The 19,702-nt window shown below is 45.9% G+C and overlaps 1 long non-coding RNA gene across 1 annotated transcript in view; it reads left to right on the forward strand.

Moving 5' to 3' along the window:
* The first annotated feature begins 5,821 nt into the window (after positions 1-5,821).
* The window catches only part of LOC132028382 (uncharacterized), an 84,713-nt gene continuing 70,832 nt past the window's right edge, over positions 5,822-19,702 (forward strand). Inside the window, exon 1 of the long non-coding RNA XR_009407416.1 lies at positions 5,822-5,958. This is a non-coding gene — a long non-coding RNA (uncharacterized LOC132028382). The remainder of the gene's footprint in view (positions 5,959-19,702) is intronic.

Raw genomic sequence — 19,702 nt, forward strand, 5'->3', positions numbered from 1 at the left:
AGAGCTGTCTCCTTGGCATTTATAAACTGAGTAACAAATCTACAGCTCACTGGGTTTATATCCTCAGGCTGTGGTAGAAGGAGAGAAGGATCCATGAGTTGTTCAGGCTGAAAAAAGTAGCTGCATCCCCTTTCATCCCTGGCCACAATGACTAAATGCCTGGTTGCAGGTGAGCTGTGTAAACAGGGCATATTCTGCAGATGATGGTTACACCCCGCTTCATGAAAATACAGCCTTAATTAATGCGTAGGGGGCCTCTCAAAGTGTCTATCATTGACACCTGTCAGTTGTGAGTCCTAGAGCAGAAGTCTAAAGTAGCAGTTCACACGAGTGTTGTGTTCAGGGCCAGGGCGAGGGTGAGTGACATGCCTGCGAGGCCAAATTTAAGGAGCTGCTCACCTTCTCGTGGTCTTGCAGCACTTCCCCCGCCTCCTGGTTTTGTTCCGCCCTCACCAGTTGCTATAATTTAGAAATCAGAAAAATACACAACAAAGATTTTTTGGATCATTTGTTTGTGCTGGGTACTCTTCTAGTCACTCTACAGTGATACAGTAATGTATAAAATGGTCATTACTGCCCTTATGGTGCTAACATTGTTGTCAAGAAGAGATTTTGTATAGGAATTGAGGTTTCTGGCTTTGTGAAGTATCAGAAGAACTGGCAACTCTGGACTGGCTTTTTCTTCATGGCAGCCATCCCTGGGATCCGGGGAGCTGGAACCTCCTTTTTCAGACGTGGCATGAGCTCTGTAGTTCACCCTGCTCCCCACCACTCCCTAGTGTCATTTCATCCTCAGTGTTTCCTTGGAGAGCGTACCATTATTATTATTATTATTATTGCCATATTGCAGATGAGGAGACTGAGGCTCAAAGAGGTAAAGAGTCTGCCCGAGGTTTTCTAGCTATACATGGTGGAGTGGGATCTGAGCCCATTTCTATGTGACGTCAGAGGGTGCGGATTATGTTCCTGTGCAGAGCTGTGATTCAGGAGGCAGGAACACAGAAATATCACCGAGCAAAACATTCAGCCCATATAAGATCAAATTAGAGAGGTGTGTTAGCAGGAAACAGATGGCACCCTCAAATTAGGATAACTCAAGCACAGTTTCATAAAGAAGCTATTTACAAAGGCGTGGGCAGAGTGTAGGGAAACCACAAGGCATAGCTCAGAACCTCAGATTAGTAATAGCAGGGCTCCGTTACCTCTGCTATGGCAGAAGAGGGGGTGTGTTACTGGGATTGGGGAAATAGGGCTATTCACGGAGAACTCTAAATGAAGCCAGCACTTGGGGACCCAAAAGGGAGGAAACTTGGAGAATAAACATCCCAGTCTCACGAAGTGCTCTCTACTTCTTCCTGTTTCCCTCCTGCCAGTGCCAGACCCAGCTGGAAGTCAGAGGGCAGGTCAGCCTCTGGGGGCACAAATCTGGATGGGGAAGAGAGCAGAGTAGCTCGGGAGGAGCAAATGAAGGCGTCTAGCACCAGGGGCAAGCCAAAGTCAGTTATGAAGTTAAATAACTGATTTCAAGGTCCAGCTTTGACAGGGCTGGGGAAACAACAACTCTTCCTCATTCTCTTTCCCTGGCAGTCATGGTCAGCAACCTCCTCTACCAGAAAAACTGATTCCATGTCAGAGATTTCTCAAGTTTGTTACATGTGGCTCGAGACTTATTTGGATGACTTCCCAAATGGACAAAATGCTGACCGTGGAAGGTGGTGGTAACCCCTCTTCCAGCTTTTCAGAGTACTGGCAGAGCACATTGAGCCCTACCTGTAGAAAACTTTATTTTAAAACACCTAAGACAGATCTGTTGGTTTTAAATTTCTCCTCTAAATTCCATTCGGCTTAATCCTTCTTGTCAAATACTGTATATCCTGCTAAACTGAGCCATAAATTACCACCACTAAAAATCATTGCTTGCTTGATTTTAGGATTCTCAGTTTCTGAAATCAACTGGACCATGGCTTTGGATTTGCAGTGGAGGTTTTTATGAGTACTCCTTTCAGCATAAGTAACTAACAAGATCAGAAGCACATTAAGGGACATTTTGATATTCAAATCGTTTATAAACCTAGCAAAGCTGGCTCAGAAACAATGTGCTCCTGAGAATACATGGGAGGGGAGGGAGAGAGTTGCTGGGTAAGAACACTCGCAAGGGGAGCACGGTATCCTAATTAATTTAGGGAATAGTGTGACACCATGGTACCTGCAGCCGTCCCCTCTCTTTTGCCTTGTTAACAGAACCCTAATATCATTCGGAGCAGACAAGTCACATGCCTCAAAGAGGGCTGGCCTCTCCAGTCCCAGGGAGCAAATCATCTGTCCATTCTCAGCTCAATGACCTCATCGCATTTATCAGCCATTGGATTAACAAGGGGCGAGGAAAGCAATTCTGACTAACGGGATTCGAGAAGTCTGCTGCAGATGTTTCTAGAATAGGTTCTTGTTGATGCAAAAAAGAGTGACAGAGAAAGAGAGCTTCTTTTCTCACTGGGTATTATCCTAGCTGCCTGGGAGACCTAGAGCTGTGGTTGCCAGTTAGTGGTGTATAGGGGGCCGGGTGGCATGCTGAGGTTGGAGGGGGCAAATACGCCTTAGGACCTCAGAAGCCAGTCACTCACTGAGGTAACCAACCCTGGTGCTCTCCTGCCTTACATCTGTGTATGTGAGACAGTGTGTTTCTTGTATTACCGCCACCGATACAGGAGGCTCTGATCTTTATGCGTAACGCAGATGCATGACATTCAGGAGTTGAAGGGAAAGAGAAACTGATGACTTTTTAAAAAATGTTTTATTTTATTTATTTATTTGAGGGAGAGAGAGAGAGAGAGAGCAAGTGAGGGACTTGAGAGACTCTCAAGCGGACCCTGTGTTGAGTGCAGAGCCCAATGCGGGTCTTGATCCCTGAGAACATGACTTGAGCTGAAATCAGGAGTTGGACGTTCACCTGGCTGAGCCATCCAGGTACCCCAGGAACTGATGACTTTGACACATTGTTTTCCTAGATTTTTTTTATTTGTAGAATAATATACAAATGTAAAAATTAAATCAAAATGGAGATATTAAGAATAGAAACTGGAACTACATCTTAGATGTGTTTTGTATGAATACATGTAGATCTACCTCCACCTTTAATATTGCAAGTATGGGTATATCATACTTTAAAAAATCGAATATAGGTGCTTTTAAACAGTGTGACCCTTAGTTAACTATATTCACGAACCCCCAATCTTTGCCATCAGTCATCAACAGAACTTTTTTAACAGTATGTTTTTTTAAAAAAATGTAATTTTATTTTTACCGTGTTCCAAAATTCATTGTTTATGTACCACACTCCATGCTCCATGTAATATGTACCCTTCTTAAGATCCAACACCAGGCTTACCCATCCCCTCACCCCCTTCCCTTCCAAAACCCTCAGTTTGTTTCTCAGAGTCCAGAGTCTCTCATGTTTTGCCTTCCTCTCTGATTTCCCCCAGTTCACTTTTCCTTTCCTTCTCCTAATGTCCTCCATGTTATTCCTCATGCTCCACAAGTAAGTGAAATCATATAATAGTTGGCTCTCTCTGCTTGATTTATTTCACTCAGCATAATCTCCTCCAGTCCCATCCATGTTGATACAAAAGTTGGGTATTCATCCTTTCTGATGGAGGCATAATACTTCATTGTATATATGGACCACATCTTTATCCATTTGTCTGTTGAAGAGCATATTGGTTCTTTCCACAGTTTGGCACCAGACTGTAGCCATTGCTGCTATGAATATTGGGGTACAGATGGCCCTTCTTTTTACTAAATCTATATCTTTGGGGTATCTTTGAGGTAAATACCCTGTACAGCAATTGCAGGGTCATAAGGTAGCTCTATTTTTAATTTCTTAAGGAATCTCTACACTGTTTTCCCAAGTGGTTGTACCAATTTGCATTCGCACCAACAGTGTAAGAGGGTTCCCCTTTCTCCACATCCTCTCCAACACTTGTTTCTTGTCTTGTTAATGTGGCCACTCTAACTGGTGTAAGGTGGTATCTCAATGTTGTTTTTCTTTCTTTCTTTCTTTTTTTTTTTTTATTAACATATAATATATTATTAGCCCCAGGGGTACAGGTCTGTGAATCATTAGGCTTACACACTTCACAGCACTCACCATAGCACATACCCTCCCCACTGTCCATAACCCAACCACCCTCTCTCTATCCACCTCCCCCTGGCAACCCTCAATATGGTTTTGATTTGAATCTTCCTGATGGCTAATGATGATCAACATTTTTTCACGTGTCTGTTAGCCATTTGTATGTCTTCTTGGGAGAAGTGTCTGTTCATGTTTTCTGCCCATTTTTTGACATGATTATCTGTTTTTTGGGTATCCACAGTAAGTTTTGCCTTCATTCAGAGAGGCATCCTCAGGGAGAAGCTGTGTGGGCTGTGTGGCCCAGCAGGAGGGGCATAGGATCCTGGTCAGGCAGACTGGGCCTGGGATTGAGCCACAGGACACACCAGCTGTGTGATCTCAGAAAGTGAGTAAATGCTTTATGCCTCAATGGTCTAATCCCTGAAAAAAGAGGGAGGAATAATAAAACCTACCTCCTGAAATTGTTGTAAGGGTTAGAAATAATGTATGAAAGCATCTATCACCCAGAATGGTCAATAAACAATAGCTATTATTCTAAGAAAGGAGCTTCCTCCATAAAATAGTTTTAACTATTTTTGATTATCCCCACAGTGGGCACAATGGACAGATACTCACATGAACTCGGGAGTTTAAAGTAATTTTCTGAAATTCTTGAGCAGTTGTCCCCCAGACTGTGAAATGTAGGTTCCTGGAAGCAAATAATCAAAACTCTCCGTTGTGCCAGTCCTGTAAGGAAGATAGCACAAACATTTAACCTCCATTTCATGGGCAGAGGCTTGCAGACAGAATGTGAACAATTTATCAAACAGCCAGAAAAAGACATCATTCATAGTAAGATCGCAGTAGATTGGAGTGACAGGCTAAATTAAACAAGGTGAGCTTTATTAAGGAAAAATGTAAAATTTAACTCTTTGGTTTCTCTCTTTTTTGGGTATATTATGGAATAGGAGAAATGTAATTTAATAGCAAGTATGAAAAAAGTTTAGGGTTTTATGTGGCTGAAGTTCAGTGTAAAGTCAGGATGTGATCCATCCATCTAAACAAGCAAATGCAATCTTAGCCCTCATAAAGAGAAGCAGCAAATTCATAATGAGGAAGGTGATGCCTCTACTTACTTTGTCCTCATGAGATCACATGGTTTCACACTAAAATGGCAAGTGATGGACATGTAGGCTGAGGCATTTTTTTTTTTTTTTGCATGCCCAAGGCAAATAAAACTCATTATTCATATTCTATGGAGTTCAGATGTAATCTCTGAGTCTGTCTCAACACAGTTTGTAAAGCAGCCAATATTTTGAGTGCAGTTGGCATGCAAAAGGAAATATATTGGTAGCCAGTAAATGGCAGGCTACTCCTATGATCTTCTAGGGACAGCCCATACTTCTATTATATGGTCCAACCTTTTACCAGCCACAAGAGATTGGATATGGACCCAAGGGCTGCCAATCTACAGGCTGCTTTGAGGAGCTTTGTCCAGATAAGAACAAGTTTGCCCCATCTGATTCTCTCTCTGGGAATTTGAACTGGGGTGGGTGTGTCTGGGGGTTGGAGAGGTGGGGTGGGGGCGAGCAGATCAGCCAGCTGGTGACAGACCCAGAAGCTCAAATGTTCACGGAGAGAGGCAGAGTGCTAGAGGCCAAAAGGGGGCAGAAGGAACAGAAGAAAACAGAAGCAAGAATGAGGAAGCAGAAGCTTTGAGGTGGAGACAGTCTACGAGGGGAGAGGAGAAAGAAGGAGTGGCAGCAGCAGAAACAGTGAAGAAGAGGCAGAGAGCTAGACAAAACGGGGAGACAGATTTCAGGGCAGCAGAGAGGAGACTTTGCAAGCAGGTAAGGGTGGGTGGGTGGAGACTGGTTTGGGCTGGGTGGAGAGGGAGTGGTTCATCCCTTGTGGGGTTCCAGGAGGAGCTGCATGACCGTCTGTTGGTGGATATTGCAGAGGGTTGCGAAGTCCACGGGAGAGAGACGAGGAGAGTGAAAGGGGAAGCGTGAGTTAGGAAGGCTCTGTAAATCAGGAAGAGCTGTGGAGGCCTGGCAGCCTAGGTCTCTCGTTGCCATGGTGACAGGGGGTGGGGCAGTAACAGGTCCCTGTTGCCACTGGGAGCCTCAGGTGGGGCTTCTGGCCATTAGAGGTGCGTCCACCTACCTGGTCTCTCTCTCTCTCTCTCTCTTTTAAAAATTAAATTTATTTATTTTCAGCATAACAGTATTCATTATTTTTTCACCACACCCAGTGCTCCATGCAATCCGTGCCCTCTATAATACCCACCCACCACCTGGTACCCCGACCTCCCACCCCCCGCCCCTTCAAACCCCTCAGATTGTTTTTCAGAGTCCATAGTCTCTCATGATTCACCTCCCCTTCCAATTTCCCCCAACTCCTTTCTCCTCTCTAACTCCCCATGTCCTCCATGCTATTTGTCTCTTGCCGAGAAACAGATGCTGGCATCTAGAACCTGGATCCCACTTCCGGATTTGCTTATATCCTTATCTCTATATTCTTGCCCCTCATTAAACTGTCTTAAGCAAAGGCAGAGACTTCAATACTGGGGAGAACAGGTGGAGGCTATCTGAGCACTCACTTAAACCCTTGGGACTGCATCTAGGATAATGAATACCGATGGACAGATTGTGTTCAGTGGGTGAGAGTGTTGGTTCTGGAGTCAGAACGCTGGATATGTACTTGCGTGCCTTTGAGCATGTTACCTCTCTCTGCCTTGTTTTTCTTCTCTTTTATAAATGAGATTGATACTAAATGTTAGAGGCTTGTTTTAGGCTAGAGAGACTAGCCGTGTGCCCCGTCCATGATGAGCACTCATGTATTTAACTATTATCATTGCTGTTATTGTTATGTCTCATTGAACTCCTGAAGGGTCTCTGAGAAGAGTAGAGTAGGTCTCTTCAACTCCACGGTACAGCCCCAGCAACTGAGGCAAAGGGTGCCCAGGACAAAGAGAAATTGAGTATGCATGTTCTAGAAGGAAGAGCAGAACTTATTTCTTAAAAAGGCATATATGCATGTGAGAAACATTTTCCATAAAGGTGCGGAGTGGAAAATACATCCCCATCCTTCCCATGATCCTAACCTCTGGTCTCCTGGTCCCTTTCTGCTGATGGATTCTGGGCATCGCTCAGGAGCTGCTTCATGCTTGTACAAGCCTAGTGTATACAGATTTCTAGGTGCTATTTCTAAGGCTGCATTCTGCTCCTGCCTCCTGTTCTAGGCATGTGTGTATATCTGTGTGTGTGTGTGTGTGTGTGTGTGTGTGTGCGCCCACATGCAGGACAAGCAGGGCAGAATTTGTGCGGGCAGAAGTGATGGTTTGGGATCTAAGCTTGCCCTTGGAAAGAGAGGCCAGTAGGTCCTGGGCAGCACCAATGACAGACCAAGGCCAGTGTTGGGCACCTGCCTTCTGCCACCTTGGGAGTGGGGGCCTCTGAGTTCTCACCGCTGCTGAGGAAGGCCCAGGAGTGTGACCTGGTGGTGTGAATGCCGAGCCACTGCCCTTTACTCTGAATCTGGCTTTATTCTCTTTCTTAAGCTGCCGCCATTCTCTTGCTTATTCCAAGCTGCCTAGGGAATCCTAGGGGGATGGGGGAATCGTATCCCCCAAGCTGCTGTAATATCAGGCCTGGGGCACAGGACAGGTTTAGAGATGCAGGTCATGGAGCTGTAGGTCTATGGCCCAGGGGTTCCATCTCCTTGGCTCTTCCACATTCTCCTGGGGAGAATAATAATAATCTTTCCATTTTCCAGGTTTGAGAAAAACAACAGTTTTTGTGTTAGAGAAACACAAACTTATTATTACTATTATTATTGAACTTCTAGAAGCCATTCTGTGACATCCACAGAATGGCCTTGACTGTGACATATCCAGATTAGCCATTTTGTTTGGGAGACAAGGGATGGGCCAGCTGAGAGTGCTAGTTCTTTCTGGGGTGCGCGGGGGCAAGCAGAGAGAGGTCGCTGAGCCAAGACTGTCCCTGTCAGGGCCAGTTCCCATGGCAGTAGGCGGCAGCACAGATTTCCACGCTTTGTGGAAGTGTCTTCGTGACTGGTCTGTCCAGCCTTACTCTCTGGTTTCCCCTGTGCCTGGCCTGGACTTGAGAAGGCTTCTGGGGGGAGGCCTTGGTGTGCCACTTGTCTGAGCTTCCCTCAGCAGTACCCTACCTCTCTGACACCTGACGCTACTTAACACATTACTGCCAGTCAGCTCCTCGCGGGCCTATGCTGGCCTGTGTGTGTCCAGTCACGGGGACCTCTCACTTCCTGAATTTCTCCATTTTATTCTTAGATGGTTCTAGAGAGAAGAGCAGAACTGGAATTTGTGACCAGGGCTGTTTGAATTGACAGCTACTAGGCTTTTGCCCTCAAATTCCTCTTTCACTAAAAAATCCCATAGACTCTCACTCTCAGGGTCTCTAGGTCTTGAACATGTCTTTTGGGGTTAGGTTTCCAGCGGCCCTTCTAAAACTTGGGCGGGCTGGGCTCGTTGCTCACGGGAAGGGGTATAAGTGTTGGAGAAATCCAGTTGTCATGACAGTGAATCCAGAAGGGGCTGGACGAAGTGACTTTGAACGTCCTGTCCTTACGCATTTGGACTCCACATTCTCTCATCCTTTGAGGATGGCAGAGTCTGCGATTTTGGGGCCTTATTGCCAGTGGGAGGAGAACAGGCTGGAGAAGTTAGTGTCCTGGGATGAGCCCAGCAGATTTCTTCCTTTGCTCACTTTGCCTCTCTCCTTCCCCCCACCGTTTCCTGCCTGGGGCGGGTACAGCCAGCAGCCCGAGCTCCTGAGCCCTGTTATTTAAAATTCAGCCATCACCATGGCAACCTGCATCCTGCTCCATTTCAACCAGAGATACAAAGAAGCAGTGAAAGGGAAAGTTTAATAAGATTTTTTTTTTTTTTTTTTTTTTTTATGAATCTCACTGACAGTGTCCATCTTTATGGGAAATAGAAATGTTCCATTCTAGTGGCGTTATCAAAATGCCATTCATTTTATACCCCTTGGCTTCTGGAGGGTCAACATCACGACTTGCTCTCTAGGGGCTTCTAACATCATCCCCTCTCTCCCTTTAGAAGGGGTGCGGGTCTTATTTGGAGTTGGGCTGACTCTAGAGCACGTCTGTGGCTTTATTCTCCCTTCCACTTCCCCGGCATCTCTTTAGAGTCACGACAGGGCACTGGAAGCTGGAAACGTCTTTCAATATCACTTCCTCTGCAGTGCGGTTTCTGTGTTTGCCGGTCTAGCAACTGCACCCCCACTTTCTGAGAGTGTTTCCCCAGTCACCTTCTGGGGTGGTGGTGGGCTTCTGTATCAATTGTGGGATTCTGGTGGGGCCAAGAATGTCACTAGAATTTCACAGCTTTGAGCACGTGTCCCAAAGGCACCAGTGGGGGCAGTCCTGGGACTTTCATCTAATACTGGGGAGAGAAAGTCCCTCTATTTTTCTGCCAGAGGGCTGAAAGCCTGGAGCTGCTGGAGACCCCCATATATTGGGAACCTGCGCCCAAGGAGAGCAACACAGAGGGAAGCCGAGCTGAAGGATGGAGAAGAGAAACCAGGCTGAGATGACGTAGCTCAATATCCTGGATTGAGTCAACCCTGAATCCATGGATTTTCAGTTTCATGAGCAAAATATATCCCCTTTTTCCCTCCTTAAGGCAGTTTAAGTTGGGTTTTCTGACTCCTGAAAAACCAGTGAGTTTGATGTTACACACCCCAAGATCTTTATTTTACAAATGGGACAATGGAGAGCTAGTGCAGGGAATCACCATCCAAGGTCCCACAGAGAGGCAGCCCTTCAGAGGAAGGTCGGTTCTCCTGACGTCCTCACAGCCTCTTAACCTGCTTGTCCTTCAGTTCTCAGGCAGATTTTCCTACCACAGTAGAGACAAAAGCTGAACCTGTGGAGGCTGATCGTCAAAAAGTGTCATTATGGTAGACACCTGCCTAGCTACCTGCCCCAAGGGCAATGGCGAGCATTTGGGGTGATAGTCAAGGGTCTCCACCTTCAGGAGATCTTTGTGTCTTTTATAGACTAGGAGGGTCCCGAAACATGGCAAGAAGGGTACTAATCACACAGCCTGCATGGCACAGTCCGGAAGCCCTGAAATAATATTCTCCTTTCTCCACTGAGAACAGATGTAACTCATTCAACCAACACTTGTGATTTTATTAATTCCATCGTAAAGTATGAATTGACGGCCTCCTGTGTAGTAACTGCTGTTTTAAAGATGTAGATTCCGTAGTCAACAAAGTAGAGTCCGTGCCTGTCCTCAGGGAGCTGACACTTCAGCCTGGGTGTGAGATAGTCTGAGAGACCCAGGATCCCGGACAGGGAACATCGCCGCCGCTGGGGCAGGACTCTGAATTCATTCATGCTAGCGATTGGTGGTGGTGGGGCCCCCTATGCCAGTGTCCCCCTCTTGTGCTATTTTAGGCCGTCTGTTCCTGCCTCCGTGGGATTCTCAGAGTACCTGGGATTCTCATGAGTCCCTGAGTTAGTTACATAACTGTTTTCAACCCAGGATCCTTGGTCCTCTGCCCTCACTTCTCCGCAGGTTCAAATCGGCTGCAGGCTAATGTCTAGTTTGTCGTGGTTTTGTGTGTGAGGATAAAAAAGATCTCCATAGCCAGGCTTGCCTTTTTTAGAGAAGGATGCGGGTTCCCTCTATTTCTTCTCACCCAATTTCCCTTCTTTTCGTTTGTCGGGTGAATGTGACTGCAGCAAAGTTTGCTGTCACTAGGGGGCAGGAGCGCCAAGGCAAGCGACCAAGGCCGGGCCGCAAGGCCGCCGAAGCCCGCAGGTAACACGCGCGGTGGGACAAGGTTCGCGCTGGTGCGGGACGCGTCAAGTTCCACGGGTCTCAAGCTCCCCGCGTCTCGATTCAGACACGCAAGCGTACTTACAGTGATCATTCCATTCGCTAAGGATGCTAGTGCCCGAAAAGAAATTTTTAAAGGGGACTTTTTGTGGGGGAGGTTCCTATGTCTGTAAAACAAAGGAATGGGGGTCTTGGATTAAAAATTACTCTGTAGGATCCTTTGGAATGTGCTGAGGAGCCAGAGCGCCCCCATTCCTAGTTCCCAGTGTGCTGTGTGATCTTCCGTAAGTGATATAAACCCTCTGGATCTAAACTGCTCCTTCATTAAAGGATGGCCTGATCTGAAAAGTCCCTTTTGGTTCCAAGTGGTGAGGATGAGATGGGGGAACTGCCCCCCACCTTGGATGCCCACCGGTGTAATTTCTAACTTTGGGGGCTCTTTCATATGAGGCAGTTTTGTTTTCTGAGTCATACCTCCTTTCATTTTAGCAGATAAATATACCTTAACACAAAGAAATGAAGAGCTATGGGTAGAGTTTTGGCAAGTGGAGAAAGAGATACTCTTGGCTCTTTCACATCACACCATGACAGTCAGCATTTGCTTTGCCTTTGATGGGGAAGAGGCATTGGAGCTGCTCTGGGGCCTGGACCAGTATCTGTGAAAAGCAGGTCTCTGCCTGAAACTCGTATTAAACCCTCCATTATCCTGGAATCCAGAGCCTTATTGGACCAGCTCAGGAGACTGCCCGCTTGAGAACAGCATGGAAACAGGACTGCTCTGGGAGTGATGAGTGATGTATAAGGAACTTTCTGCCTTGTCATTGTAGAATTGGATTTATACCCAGACAAGACCATCTCAAGGAGGCCGGGTCTCACTGAGAGGTGGAGCTTCTGTCTAACGCCACAGGCTTTCTGAGAAAGGCCCTACAGACTGGATCCCTAAGGACCTGTGTGCCTGTCTACATTCCTCCTGCTGCCTCAAGCTGCTGGAGGATGGTGTGTTGGGCTCTCTCTCCCTGTACTCTGGTATCAAACATCACGGAGATAAAAAACCAAAGCAAATCAAAACATGTGACAACAAAATCCTATGAAAAAAAAACACTTTCTCTGGGGTTCACATTCCCTGACACCATAGTCCCAAAATACAGAGTGGGAGGGGTCAGCAGGGGTGAGGCGATTCACCGTCTCCTATCCCTCTGCTGCCTTATTGACAAATTGGCCACTTCATGAGCCCGCCGCCGTCCTCAGCAAGATAGTATCAATACTTCCAATTTCAATTAATATAGACTAGCACTCTCTTTTTTTCTCGAGATTATTTTAATTTTGAGATACATTTGTGTGTGCGTGTGCGCCTGTGTGTATACTCTTTAATCCCTTGAGATGCATTTTAATGGAAGTTTATTTTTTGTTGAGTGATATCAGCACAGCATTTTTTTTAAAAGATTTTATTTTATTTTATTATTTTATTTTTGACAGAAAGAGACACAGCAAAAGAGGGAACACAAGCAGGGAGAATGGGAAGGGGAGAGCAGGCTTCCCACAGATGAGGGAGCCCCATGTGGGGCTTGATCCCAGGACCCTAAGATCGTGACCTGAGCTGAAGGCAGACACTTAACAATTGAGCCACCCAGGTGCCCCTCAGCACAGCATTTTTAACGATTGCCCACTGGTCCTATCACAGTAGAACACGGAATGTTCTATTATGACTGCCCCGAGATTTTAACAAGCCCGCATCTCCCCACTTATTCCACCCATTGCACACCCCATAGGTTGCCTGTCTTTACCTTGTCATGGGTGGAATCACAGCCTCAGGGATCATCCTCTCTAGCCCATTCATTTTACAGAACAGGGAAATGGCTTCTAGCCGATGGCAGACTAGGTAGACTCAAAGGGAAGAGGAAGAGACTTTGATGCCTGTGTGCTGGGCAATTTATAGACTATTAAAAATGTCCCCTTACCCATATTTGCATTCTCTTCCATATTGCTAACAGCTAAGTTTTTACTGTCACCAGCTGATTGCTTATTGGTCTGACCCTCTTTCCTGTGCTCTAAAGTGGCATTTTAAGCCCCTCCTTCCCTCTCCCCGGTCTGTCCCACCTCTGCATCCCACAGGATTTAATTTCCCAAGGGTGACTCCTACACATAAAAATTGTGCAGACTACAAACAAGCCCCCGTGATCATCTGCTCCTTTGTTCAGCTCATCATCCTACCAGATCAGACTGGTAAGTGGTATGCATTGTCCATGCTGGGCAGGACCCGATGGATGTTTGTGTCTGACAGGACATGCCAACCAGAACTCTGCCGTGAGCCCAGTCATTCCCCATTTCTAGTGCAGTAGGGCCTGCTTTTCAGAGAAAGCCCAGAATCCTCAGCTTTGATTTCCAAAGAAAATCACTGCAAATCACATCAATATTGGGAATAGATGTAATGGTCTGGCCAAGGGCTGCATGCAGCCGGTCAGCCAGGGACATGGAACCAGGGACAAAGGGATGCTAGGTGTGGAATGTGTCTCATCTCTGTCTCCTTTGTGTCTTGCCTCCCTCAGAGGAGGGGAAAAATGAAGTCAGGGATTCCGGATTCTATACTGTATAGCCATCCTGCCATGTGAGATGTAGAGAGAGTGACTTTCAGAGGCACACAATTTTTAGGTGAGGACTTGTGATTGATTAGTGACGTCTGATGTGAACCCAGATTTGGTGGGTGTTAATAGGCTTGCTATGTATTTGCCCTCTGTGGTCTGTAGGAAACCAATCTCAGTAGATAGGACTTACTAGTATGTAGGGTGGAGCAGAGCTGCCTGAACGTTATAGGCTTAACTGAAGCTCCAAACTGTTGTGTTGAAATAGCCATAGTGTTCAGGACCCCAAGGAAGATTGATTTTCCCAGAGATTTGTGGTCCATTCTTAACCTTGGATGGTAATGAGGGCAAGGAACAGGAAAGAGACTGTTTGGAAAGGACCTGGAGTATGATCTTTATCACAAAAGGGCAAAGGGCACTGATGGCCTCCCTTGTTCATCTGAATTTTTTAGCCTTTTACTTAAATGAAACCTTATCAGTACTTGGTGCTACCAGCCATTTCTTCCTTCTCGAATTATGTTCTTCCCTTGGTTAAAAATGCTAGTCTGCTTTTCCTTCTGTCTCTCTGGTTTCTCCTTGGTTTCCCTAGAGGTTCTACCTGTTCTGGCATTAAATGTGATGGTTCCTCTAGACTTGGTCTGAGGCCCACTTCTTTTCTTACCTTGTACTCTCTAAGTGATCCTATCTTAGCCAGTGACTCCAGTTCCCACCTGTGTGGACACACTTTGCAATTTATATCTGAGCCACACATATCCCCTCGGTTCCAATGGCCTGTTTGACATTTCCACGTGGATATCTCAAAGGTGCCTCCAATTCAATGCATTTGACCCACTGAGCCACCCAGGCGCCCAGCTCAATGCATTTGAAAGCAAGCCTGCCATCTCTCACCTGTGTCCCACCTCCCTGGGTCTCTCCTGTTCTTTCCTGTGTCATTGAACCACACCCTCATTCAGTTAAGTAAGCCGCCAATGTCACCCTGAGCATGCCTTCTTCTCCCCTCTTCGCGTATCTAATCTATCACCTAGCCTGGATGATTTTGCCTAATGAATATTATTGATCTGTCCCCTTTTTTCTTTCATGACCACCATCTTAGTTTAAGCTACTGTCATCTCTTAATTGGACTGCAGATGGAACACCCCTTTCCCCCAGTTCTTTTCCTTAAATTCATTCCAGCTCCTGAGTGGTCTTTGTCAAAGGGTATGTTGGGTAATCCATTCCCTTCTTTCTATCCCAGGATTCCTATTCTAGCACGAGCCTCCCGTTCACTGTGGAGCTATCAGAAGGAGGGTTAAGGTCCTCACATTCATGTAGGACTCTCATTGTCAAAATACTTTTGTTCACATCGTCTCATTTAGTTCTCAGCTAGCCCCGTGAGTGGGTCACAATCAGTCTTAGGGATCTGATCTGTTTCCCTTGGAAATGGTCTCTGAGAGGTGAATTTGCTTTTCTGAGGTCATCCAACTAGTTAGTGAGGGCCCTCAGCCTTCTGACTCCTCAGACAAGCCTCACTGTTTCCCCTCCAGTCCACAGAGGGTTCCGGGTTAGCCAGATGCTGCGTACAACACAGTCCAGCTCTCATAGTCTGTGAGTCTGTGGTCTGTAAGGACCATGAAGAAGTTGCAGAAACATTTCAAAGGGAACTTGACAGGTGAGGTTGAGAGAAAAGGTTTGAAGTGAAACTTGCCTCTCTTCAGAGTGAGCTTCAGATCTGCAGCCCAGAGACAACAGATTAATTCCTTCCCCCTGTGGATTCTTCTGTGGCCTCTCAAAGACAATGACTGGAGGTTGGGTTACAGCTAGATTGTTACCAGAGAAGAGCTAAGGGGCTTTAATCTTACATGGGAAAATGTTGAATGTGGGAGGAATGAAAACCCTCACTGTTTTGACAAAGAGGACAAAGAGAAGTGCAGACAAACCACTGTGAATGAGCTCCTGTCACAACCTGAGATAAAAGCAGGTGAGTCATAGGAATGGAGAATTTGAGGGAAGAAAGAATCAAAGCAATGAAGGGCCAGCGAGTTTGTTCCCGAATGTGATCCATAGAGTTTAAATCGGAGAACACACTGGAAGTTTCTGTATGTGGTATAGATTTCTACATCTTCTCTTAGTATGTGTGAATTAAGGGCTTCTCAAGTTACAGAAAGGTTGTTAATAGACTACGTGAGTCCAGGACAGACTCTCTTTGATGAAGTGGCCATTCTCTATGAACTTTTCATTAGGCTGTACACAAAAATATAGATATTTCTCTGTCCTGGGCATGAATATGACAAGTGGCCCATCTGTGGACCATGTAGAGTGGGAGTGGCAAATAAATTTAATTTCCTGTAGGATCCCTGTTTATTTACATGGTGATGACTGTCTTGAACCCTAGGATGAGAAAGATTTTAAGGCCAAGCATGGGCTCAATGGGGAAAGGTATAACGATCGATTAGCAATGTCTGCTGTGGCTAGGAATGAGGTAGTGGGAGCGTAAGTACTGACCTGAATTCGTGTTACTCAGAGTGTGGGTGGCAGCTGGCTATAGGCCTACAACACATTTATTACTCATGATGAAATGATTACAGAAATGGGAAATAAGCATTTAGAAACCTTATAGCAATTTGACATTGCTGCCTCATCCAAGTGAATAATTTCTATATTTTGTAAGGTATTGATCTCTGATGGATTAAACATAAAAACAAAACCTGGCCCTTTACCAGAAATAGTTTGAGAAGCACTGACCTGGATGAATCTATTTGACCCCATTAGTTCCTGTGAAAGATTTTCAAATGCCCTGGACTTGGGGAGCTTCTGAAAGCAGCCAAAGTCCTGTGCACATCAGCATTTACATGGACTCGTTCACTGAACATGGGTGTTTGCCAGCTTTCCTCCCCTTGCTTGGCAAAAGGAATAAGATAATAACTACTCAGAGTTTGCCAGAAATGCCTTCCTGGCCTTCTCTACCCATTTCCACTATCCATTTATTCCATAAAGCCTTCGCTAACATATATTTCTTCCAGTGGAGAATCAGTGAGGCCAGCAAAGCAGTTATGTCTTTGAAGGTACCGGAGAGCAATCAGAGAGAGAGGTCTCCAACATCAGCTATTGAGTTGGCCTGTGTGACCACTGGGATCATGCCTTAATTCATCCATTCATTTACCTACTCATGCATTCTTACTCATTTATTCTGTCATCCAACAACTCTTTGTGGAATGCCAACCGCAAGCATCACAGTGCCAGGTACCGAGGGTATAATGGTGACCAAGGCTGACAGGTTCTTTGCCTTTGTGAAACTGACAGTCTGGGGAGGGGGGACGGATATCAAATCAATAATGCATATAAGTGATAGAGATCCTAGTAGGTACTGTGATGGGGAAGCATTGGTTGCTCTGAGAATGTGAAACAGTTGTGCTATCCTAGCCAGAGCTTCTTGAAAAGCCCTCTAGAAAGTGAGGTGCCTATTGGTGTGGCTGGAGCATGGCGGATCACTGGAGAGCAGAGGAGGTGACTCAAGGTGATCCTGGATAGGTGGTCAAGGGACACATGGTACCAGGCCTTGCAGGCGACAAAAGGAGTTTGCATTTGATACCAAGGACAGTAGGAAGCCTGATGGGTTACAGTTATGGTTAGGACCCAGTCTCTGCTCTCAAGAAGCCATCAGCCAGGTGGGGAAGAAGAGATACCTAGGCAACTAGCTATAATGTATAATGGTCTCGGTTTTAAGAGGTATATGTGCAGAGGGGAAATAATGGGGCTAGGGGGACAGAAGTGATTTGATGAAGAAATTCAACTGCGTCACTCGACTGTTTCAAATGCTTAATAGCTGCCTGTCCTTAAAATATAGACAAAATCTTTTTACATGACCCCACATGACCCCACATGACCCATTGTTCCCTCGCTCCTTAGACTCTTCTGGAGCATTCTCTCTCTTGCTTTCTCTACTCCTGGCACCCTGACTGATCTTTCCTTAGAACCCCAGAGACACACACCTTCTTCCTACTGTGTGGCCTTTTGTTCGGAAGGCTCTCCCCATGACCCCATGTCTCCCCAGTCTGCTTCACTGGTTTTCTGATTTTTTTAGGTCTCAGGTGAAATATTCCTAGCTCCCCAGGGGACCATGTATGTCCCCCTACGAGTGTTTAGGGTAAGTGCAGTTCTTATTTGTATGAGGAGTTGTTTAATGTCTGTCTGCCCTGATGCTGTAGATACTCAACACATACTGAGCAAATGAACGAACGAGAAGACAGCTGGCCTGGCCAGGAGAAGAGCAGCGCTTGTGTGAGAGACTGGATTTGGGGTGAGGGATTGGGGTTGAGCGGGGGAGAGCTGGATGCGGCCTGGCTCACAACATAGCCATTTCCTCTCTGCTGGCTTTGCCCTCTCCCAGGCATGTGTGAAATGAGCCACAACATGATGGAACTCTCTGAAAGGCCACTTTCAAGGATTATCCATGCCAATCCTTAGCTCTTTAGGGAAAGCAAACATCCCAGGTGGATGAACTGTGCTTAGTCCTATCTCTGTGAAGGATAAGAAAACCCTTCAACCTTAAAATTGCCCAAAGCTAATGAGCTGCTTTTGGGGTATGTCACCCAGCAGGGTGACACACATGCATGTTGAAAGGCTGGTGACAGGGGCAGCGGTCAGACACGGCTGAGATGACTCTCTGTGCATGAGGCCTTGCTGGCCTTAAGGCTTTTTTTTTTTTTTAAGAACCAGGAGGCCCGGGACGCCTGGGTGGCTCAGTTGGTTAAGCAGCTGCCTTCAGCTCAGGTCATGATCCCAGAGTCCTGGGATTGAGTCCCACATTGGGTTCCTTGCTTGACAGGGAGCCTGCTTCTCCCTCCGCCTCTGCCTGCCACTCTGTCTGCTTGTGCTCGCTCTAGCTCCTCTCTCTCCGACAAATAAATAAATAAAATCTTAAAAAAAAAAAAAAAAAAAAAGAACCAGGAGGCCCAATGTCTGTAAACTTTCCTGTTGGAGTCATTTGTTGCTTTGTAACAGCCTATCCCTGAATTTTGTTGAGTAAAATAATGACTGTTATTTAATATCTCTCCCTAGTTTCTGTGGGTTAGAAATCAGCACAGGGGGATGTGACTTGTGGCTGGGGCCTCAGCGGGGGTGGGTCAAAGGCTACATCTGGAATCATCTAGAGGCTTATTCACTTATAAGTCTGGCCGTTGATGATGTTGACTGGGAGCCTAGCTGGCTGGGACACCCAAGGGCAGCTTCTTCATACCCTTGGGCTTCTTTACTACCTGTAGGTGGAAACCGTATGCATTTATTTTTTTTAAATTTTTATTTATTTATTTATTTTTTAAAAGATTTTTATTTATTTATTTGACAGAGAGAGAGATCACAAGTAGGCAGAGAGGAAGGCAGAGAGAGGAGGAAGCAGGCTCCCTGCGGAGCAGAGAGCCCGACGCGGGGCTCGATCCCAGGACCCTGGGATCAGGACCTGAGCCGAAGGCAGAGGCTTTAACCCACTGAGCCACCCAGGCGCCCCCCGTATGCATTTTCAAACCTGATTCTAGAAGTCACACAGTGTTGACTCTGCCACATTGTATTTGTTAGAAGAGAATCACTAAATATTCCCTATGTTCAAGGGAAAGGAAATTAGACTCCATTTTTCACAGGCATATTTTAAAACCACCATCTCCCCTTTAACTGAAGTCTAGGGAAGACCCCAGAATAGTGGTATAAGCTCAAATGTAAAAGAATGGTGTTATAGCAACAATTTGTGTTTTGAGATTTTGCACTATCCTAAGCAGTGTTTTGGCAGCTTCCTCCAGCCTCCACCTCCCCAATGCAGTGTCCTCTGAGAAGCTTCTCTCCCTTTGGTTAAATAAATATAGGACCATCCGATTTTATTGTGCATGCACGTGTATCGTGGGTCCACCCATAGTCCACCTGAAACACTGCAAAGCCTGTAGTCTCTGTCTTGGAACATTAAGGCAGATTCTCGAAGTTCAGTCTAAATCTGTGATATTTTAGAGCTTCCCAAAGATAAAATAAATAAATAAGCCATCCTAATGGTGAAGAGTTATTTTAAGGGAAGGTTCTTTGACTGAACTAGTTTAAATGTTAATTTTATTACTCAAGAGGGCACTTTGGAACTCCCTGTCATTATCAAACAATTAAACTCTAGTTCCTTATTAATTTTTACTGCCTTCCTAGGGTAATTAG

This window comes from Mustela nigripes, chromosome 12 (assembly GCF_022355385.1).
Source record: "Mustela nigripes isolate SB6536 chromosome 12, MUSNIG.SB6536, whole genome shotgun sequence".
Classification (NCBI taxonomy): domain Eukaryota; kingdom Metazoa; phylum Chordata; class Mammalia; order Carnivora; family Mustelidae; genus Mustela; species Mustela nigripes.